The sequence below is a fragment of the Mastigoproctus giganteus genome, chromosome 7 (genome assembly GCF_048544385.1).
Source record: "Mastigoproctus giganteus isolate SK-2022 chromosome 7, ASM4854438v1, whole genome shotgun sequence".
Lineage (NCBI taxonomy): Eukaryota > Metazoa > Arthropoda > Arachnida > Uropygi > Thelyphonidae > Mastigoproctus > Mastigoproctus giganteus.
The window spans coordinates 11338819-11346865 of record NC_143581.1 but is presented as its reverse complement, the minus strand read 5'-3'; the positions used below and the strand labels follow the sequence as shown (position 1 = coordinate 11346865).

The following is an 8047-nucleotide window of genomic DNA, read 5'->3' as shown; positions in this document are numbered from 1 at the left end:
TCTCTCTCTGACCTCTCTCAGATCTGTCTGTCTCTCTCTCTCTCTCTCTCTGACCTCTCTCAGATCTGTCTGTCTCTCTCTCTCTCTCTCTCTGACCTCTCTCAGATCTGTCTGTCTGTCTCTCTCTCTCTGATCTGTTTCTCTCTCACACACACAATTGATTCTCTCTGATCTGTTTTTCTCTCACACACACACTCTTTGATTCTCTCTGATCTGTTTCTCTCTCACACACACTCTTTGATCTCTCTCTGATCTGTCTCTCTCATTCTTTGATCTCTCTCTGATGTCTCTCTCACTCTTTGTTCTCTCTCTGATCTGTATCTCTCACTCTTTGATCTCTCTCATCTGTCTGTCTCTCTTTCTTTCTTTACTCTTTAATCTCTCTCTCTCTCACGCTGATCTCTCTGATCTGTGTCTACCTGTCTCTCTCTCTGTCTCGTTCACTCTATTGTCTTTCCCTTTCTCTGTTTCCTTCTTTCGCTTCCTCTCTCTCTCTCTCTCTCTCTCTCTCTCTCTCTCTCTCTCTCTCTCTCTCTCTCTCTCTCTGTAGCTTTCTAGCTTTCTTTCTCATTCACTCTCCATCTTTCCCTTTCTCTGTTTCTTTCTTTCTTTCGCTTCCTCTCTCTCTCTCTCCTCTCTCTGTATCTTTCATTCTCTCCCATTCACTCTGTATCTCTTTCTTTCTCATTCTCTCTATATATATCATTCGTTCTACTTCACTCCGTCTTTCCCTTTTTTCTGTTTCTGTCTTTCCCTTTTTTCTGTTTCTTTCTTTCATTTCCCCTCTCTCTCTCTGTATCTTTCTTTCTCATTTACCTCATTCATCTTATTTATCTTTCCTTTTCTCTGTTTCTTTCTTTCGCTTACTCTCTCTCTCTCTCTCTCTCTCTCTCTCTCTCTGTATCTTTCTTTTTCTCTCATTCACTTTCTGTATCTCTTTCTTTCTCATTCGCTCTCTGTCTTTCCCTTTCTCTTGCTGTTTCTTTCTTTTGCTTCTCTCCCTCTCTCTCTCTCTCTCTGATTTCTGTTTGATCTCTCTCTGATCTGCCTCTCTCTTTGATCTCTCTCTGATCTCTCTATCACTCTTTGATCTCTCTCTGATCTGTCTCTCTGATCTCTCTATCACTCTTTGATCTCTCTCTGATCTGTCTCTCTGATCTCTCTCTCTCTCTCTCTCTCTCTCTCTCTCTCTCTCTCTCTCTCTGATCTCTCTATCACTCTTTGATCGCGCTCTCTCTCTCTCTCTCTCTCTGATCGCGCTCTCTCTCTCTCTCTGATCGCGCTCTCTCTCTCTCTCACTCTCTCTTTCTCTCTCTGTACCTTCATTTTCTTTTTTAAGACCAATAACTATTTTTGCTACTGAAAACAATAAGCAATTGTTTAAAGCAATAAGCTACTTTTTATACGGTAAACAGACGATAATTTTGTGCCACAGAAGAGAGGATAGCTAGAACGCAGCACTGCTTCTCCAAAATGCCTGTAACCATTCGCCTAATCGTCGACCAACCAATGCTTACGATTATAAGGTCTAATCGCACAACTTATAAGGTCTAATAACCTTATAAGTTGTGCGATGGGTGCCTCTAACTGTTTCTAACATCCCCCTACAATTCGTGCAGCACAGCCCACGTGATCAATGGTTTTTCATGTTGACCATCTAGCTTTAGACAACCAAATAATTCGTCGCCTAAGTGTACGTAAGGATTCCAGACCTTTTCTTGCGCCCACACACACACCAGTGCCCCAACATCTACAACAAGAACTAAGGCGTACAACACACGCAAGTCTCGAGAAGCAAATAATTTACATATTACCTTTTCAATAATAGTCATATCAATTTTTCAAACAAAGCAAATCAATAGCTTTTCAATAATATTCATATCAATTTTTCAAACAGATCAAATCATCTCAAGGTTACAATTTCCAAGTCGAAATTTCAATGTAATGTTCAGAGAGGTGAAACTTTATTCCACTTAATGTACAGAAACGAGGAAGAAACGCAAACAGTCTGCAGCATAAGTATTTTTCATAAAAATATCAGAGCAGACGATAAAAAACACTGAAAATGTATTTTTCATCGCAAATATCAGAGCAGACGATAAAATAAAGCTAAATCTCGCTGCATCATTCTGCACTAGAAAAGAAAACCGAAATCAGACCACTTTCCTTTCGCCTCTTTCCCCTTGAGACGAAACACGTATTCCATTTTTATATGGGCACCGTTTATGAAGATCTAAGAGCAAGTCACCCTTCTCTCTGTTTTTTCGAAACCAGTAAAGAGACTTTGGTAAACACTTCTGGGCAGGTGATGAAGCGGTGCAGACGAGTAATGTTTCTAAAGCGCGTTTTCTCGAAAGAATCTCGAGGACTGCAATGGTGAAATTCGGCCTGTTGTAATGTGGCACTTTTCCAAAAACGGCCTTTTTTTTAAAAGCGGTGTTTCACTCAGCAGAAATCAAAACGAATGCGAATTTCACTTTTCTGCTTTCCGATGTGTTTCACCTCGATGGCCCATTCAACGCGCGGTGGAAAAGAAAAAAAAAAAAAAAAAAGAAGAAAAAGAAAAAATGGTTAGTAAAGTACAAGAGTTTTACATTTATCCCTCTCTTTCATCCCATGCTATTATGCTTTCTAGCCGAGTTCATTGTCATCCGCTGCGTGGTTGATCGATAATCTTTAAATTGTGGAAATGTACTCTGGTGATGAGCCGAAATGCTTTTAACTACAGCAGGTTTCTGCAGAAACAGCAGTTCATAAAGATGTATCACATCTAAAAAAATACTTGGAAATTTGTTATTTAAATTAAACTAATTAAAATTCTTTTCAAGTATCCTATCTCAATCATTATTTGTCGAATATCCGACCTAATGGATCAGATTAGATAATCCAATTTATTCCATGCCATCTATTTATTTGCCAACCTAGTGTACTTTTTTGTAAGAATCCAAAGCGCGAGAGATATTAGAACCTATACTACTTAGTACCATGTATAGGTTGAAATTTGAAAAGATTAGAGAAGATAGTTGTTGCATTGGACTTGAATTTCTGCATATTGTAATTTTCAGGAATTACATTTGTTCTAGAAAACGGAAGTTGAAGGAAGAAGAAATGTTGGTTCTGTGAGTTTGCAGTTGGACAGTAAAAGGATGCTGACTGGTTGCAGCACGTGATCGGATTGGTTTGGAAAAGAGAGAGTGGGAATTATAGAAGCCAATTCAGAAGAACAGTGCTCATGTAAGGATCTTTAGAAAAGGCATGCAACAGAAACAAAAAGTCTGAGATAGTGAGTGGAGAGACTTTGTTAGAGATGAGTCATAAATTAAATTTTTTAAAAAAATTAAATTTTCTGTTTATACTCCGGCACGACAACCAAGTCAGTAGAGTTTACAATAAATCGTCAATACAAATATTTATCGTATTTAGTAGTCACGGGTTTGAACCCCGGTCCACTCAAAGGACCGCGTGCTATGCACCCTCGCTCCTGACCATTCGGCTACATCCGTTTTCTATCTCTTCTAGAAGTTCTTGCTGAGCGTCTCCAAAAATTTATTTCTGTGGAGAGAAATTTGTTTTCCCCTCGCCTATTCTACATCCAGGTTTCCTGGCTTTCACCAAGGCCTCCTGGGTGAAAGCCAGGTATCCTAACCACTAGCCACATGGGAAGATACAACCAGGTTTTTGGGGACTGCTCTAGTATAATATTATTAAAAGAAAAGACTTTGTACAATCGTTTACTACCCAAGTGTATTTTCACATTTCGTAAATGCACTTTTTTATTTGAAATTTATTCATTCCTAATTTGAATTAAATATTTTAAAATTATAAATATTGCAATTAAAAACTGTTTAAATATTAAATGAACCCAAAGCAAAGTACGAAAAAATTGGTAAATTAATTAGAATTCCCATGCCGGGAATCGAACCCGGGCCTCCTGGGTGAAAGCCAGGTATCCTAACCACTAGACCACATGGGATAATGATTCCATTTCACACTGTATGAGAATTCTGTTTTAATTTATAGAGATGACATTCACAATAACTTGTTGATCACGAAATTTCAATGGAAGCAAGACGTATTAGCATTTTAGAGATGGCATTAATGTTTAAAAAGCATGATCCAAATGAGACGACTCATACAAACTGAAGATTCATTATTCTGCATTCTGGAAGAAGATATAAGGCTGGATCTCTCAATGATATGCTGGAGCTTTCTAAAAGGGATAAGACAATAGGCCACATCTTGAGTACGGCATACAGATCTTAAGGCCCCATTTTAGGAAGGATGGTGAACTGCTAGAAAGGGTGCAGAAAGGACAATGAGATTGGTGAAGGGAACGAAAGTTTGGTTTTACCAAGGATGGCTTCCGTTCTGCAAGTTTCTGTTGTTTCTATTGTCGTTGGGTTTTAGGGTCATCGGCGACTACAGCCATTTTCCACCGTGTATATTGTCTGTAAATTGCGTATATTCTGAGGTCGATTTTCTGTTTGATGGATGAAAAGTCAGAGTTTCCGGAAGATAAAACCATGCTACCCTCGCCGGAGACAGACTAACTTAGCCACGTTGTGGAAAAAAAAAAAAAAAAAAAAAAACCATAAAAATTCCTCCCGCCATCGACGGGATTCGAATTCAGGTGTTTTCCACCCGGGTGGGGAGATCGGCGATTCTACCAACTGTGCTATCCACGACGGTCTGCAAGTTGCAGTGTCTAAAGAGTAGGAATTTACGAGGTGATGTGACTGAAGTGTTTAAGGCTTTGATAGATCGAGCAATGAGATTCTTCCTCTTGCTCAGATTATACACTAGGGTACATAAATTGAGGAAGGATGATTGCAGGTAGATGTGCGAAGATACTTCAGCTTTCGGATGTTGATTGAGGGATGGATAGGTGGGATTTTTTTTTTTTTTTTCGGCTGTACTTTATAAGCTTATTTTACTGTCTCACCCACCACTACTACTAATTATAATACTGTATTATTATTTAGTCTATCACTGAAGAAACTGCCCCCTTTTGAATAGAATCTATAAGCCTGAGAGAGCTTTTGGGAGCATCGCCCCATATGTGGAAACAATATTCCATGGTTAGGCAGATTTTCGATTTGTACAGAGTGAACAGCTGTTTGGAAATAAGTAATGGCGAGAGCGAAAGAGAAATCCCAATTTTTTTAGAAGCGGAGGAAGCAATATTTGTAATGTGCTTGTGCCAAGAGAGAGAGATTAGAAGTCAAGGATAATCCCCAATAGAAATACACACTGCCCTACCATTAATATCCAGACACTTACCTTTAGATAAAAAAAAAAAGCGCTTTTATTGTGTCATGTAATATTTTGTGCTGAAACCTTTTGCTTTTATGACTACCTTCAATCTTCGCGGCATACTTTCAACCAGCTTTTTATAAATGTCAGGTGATATGTTCCTCGACTCGGCCTTTAACGCAGACAACTTGTTCTTTGGACGATCTCGACGTGCATGTACCCGACGATCCAATACATCCCAAAGATGCTCGATAGGGTTCTGGACTGGCCAATCCAACTTTTCTACACCCATGTCCTCAAACCACTCTGTTACGACCCGAGCAGTATGGCATGGAGCGTTATCTTGCTGATATAGGTATGAGCCTTCCCCGAAGTATTGTCATAATGTTGGAAGTGGATAATTATCCAACATGTTCTGGTATTGCACAGCATTCATGGTTTCGTCAATAACGACTAATGGGCCCAAGCCAAACCATGAAAAGCAGCCCCATACCATGACACTACCTCCACCAAACTTCATTGTTGGGAGGATATAATGAGGAAGGTACTGTTCCCCTGGCATTCGCCACACCCAGGAACGGCCATCAGACTGGCAGAGTGCGAACCTCGACACGTCTGTCCATAGGACTGTTTTCCATTGCTCTACAGTCGGTGTCTAGCTTTTGTTGAGGTGATCAAAGGCTTGTGAACAGTTGCACGACCATTGTACCCCATATCATGGATTGTCTTTCGTATTGTATTACCGTAGTGCTGACATCAGTCCAAATACTCTCACAGAGGGTTTGAATGACTTGAGACAATGGCAAATTACGATTTGCGCGCATAGTTCTTCGCAGAATTCTCTTGTCCAGTTCTATTAGTTTTCGGGGTTTACCATGCCGTTTTTTTGGCAGATTCAATCCCATTCCGCCCCCCCCCTATTTGAATATGACGTCACTAACCGTTGACCTAGGGTTCCTGAGAGTGACTGCGATGTCTCGTACAGAACGCTTGCTTATGTGGCATCCTACTATCATTCCCCGTTGGAAGGCAGTTAATAGTAGTAGGCATGCTAGCAGTTCAGCTTTACCATTGCCTGAAGTGGTAATAGACCCCTCTGATTTTGATAGAGGTAGGAATAGAGATGGGCAAAATTTGAGGCCAATAGCTATGGAAAGAGACCACAATTATCAACTGCCATTTGGACAAGAAGCAAGTTTCCTACTGTTAGCCTCTAAGAAATCTATTTGGACTGACTAATAACTGCTGTACAATTGGTGTAAGCTTTGGTGCAGGCAGAAAATGAAGCTGGAGATTTCGATACAAGCCAATTGCAATATGCAATTCTTATCTTGAACAGCCTTAGCACATTTATTGGAAAACCAAGGTTTAGATAAAGGGCGGAATTTTAAAGTGGAGTGTGGAATAAATGAGTCCATCCCATCAAGAATAATTTCACTGACACGATCTGAGCAAAAGTTGACATCAGAAGATATGAAACAGTAATTCGACCAAGAAAAAGAAGAAATCTCGCAGGTCATCCCATTTGCATTCTTCTAATGGCAACAATACGCGATTGGGAATGGCTATGAGAGAAAGGCTCCATTAGAGAACAAACCACCACCAAATTGTGATCTGAGATGCCTAGAAGACCACTCACCTCAACCGTGCATTTAGAAGGGTTTATGTGAGAAAACGATTAAGTGTAAGGTAATTACTAATTTCAAAAGCGCTTCAGCATCTCGACCAGCTGGGTCCGTGTGACTAGAAAACGGAAAGCTGGAGTTGTGAACATTAAAATCACCAAGGAAAATTACCTCATTGTTAGGAAAGTTGGACTGAACAAAGTCAAGTGTTTTGAAAGACAGGAAGTTAAAGAATTCCAAGTGATTAGTAGATCTGAGAGAATGATTGAGATAACAGATGAATATGACAGAATGTGGTAAAGAGATATTAAGCTAGAGCAAATCGAAAGGAGGGGATTTCAAATTGAAGCGAAAGGTATCATACAGCGAATAATTTGGACAACTGAGATGAGCTCAGTTGGACAAATAAAATACTGCTCGGGTCGTAACAGAGTGGTTTGAGAACATGGATGTGGAAAAGTTGGATTGGCTGGCTCAGAGCCTGTTCTGAACCCTATCGAAAATCTTTGGGATGTACTGGATCGTCGGGTACGTGCGCGTCGAGATCGCCCAAAAAGAACAAGGCCGAACTGGTGGCTGCGATAAAGGCCGAGTGGAGGAACATATCACCTGACATTTATAAAAAGCTGGTTGAAAGTATGCCGCGAAGATTGAAGGCCGTCATAAAAGCAAACAATTTCAGCGCAAAATATTCAATGGCACAATAAAAGCTCTTTTTTTTTTTGTCTAAAGGCAGGTATCCGGATATTTATGGTAAGGCAGTGTATATCTCCATTGGGGATTATTCTGACTCCTAATCTCTCTTGGTATAAGCACATTACAAATATTGCTTCCCCTGCATTTAAAAATCTGGGTTTTCTCTTTCGCTCTCGCCGTTACTTTTCTTCTAAACAGCTGTTCGCTCTGTACAAATCACAAATCCGCCCTACCATGGAATATTGTTCCCTCATCTGCAGCGGTGCCCATAAAACCCCTCTCAGGCTTCTAGATTCCATTCAAAGGAGGGTAATTAGGTTAATTAATGACTCATCTCTAACAGAGTCTCTCCATCTTTGTCTCATAGATGTTCTGTTTCTCCTGTAAGCCTTTTCAATAGATACTTCCATGGAACTATTCTTCTGAATAAGCCTGTTTCCAGCTCTCTATTTCAAAGCAGTCCGAACACATGC

The 8047-nt window shown here is 40.1% G+C and overlaps 1 non-coding gene across 1 annotated transcript; it reads right to left on the bottom strand.

Moving 5' to 3' along the window:
* Positions 1-3901: 3901 nt before the first annotated feature.
* TRNAE-UUC (transfer RNA glutamic acid (anticodon UUC)) lies at positions 3902-3973 on the bottom strand. Its single transcript has one exon. It is a non-coding gene; the product is annotated as a tRNA-Glu (tRNA).
* Positions 3974-8047: the final 4074 nt, after the last annotated feature.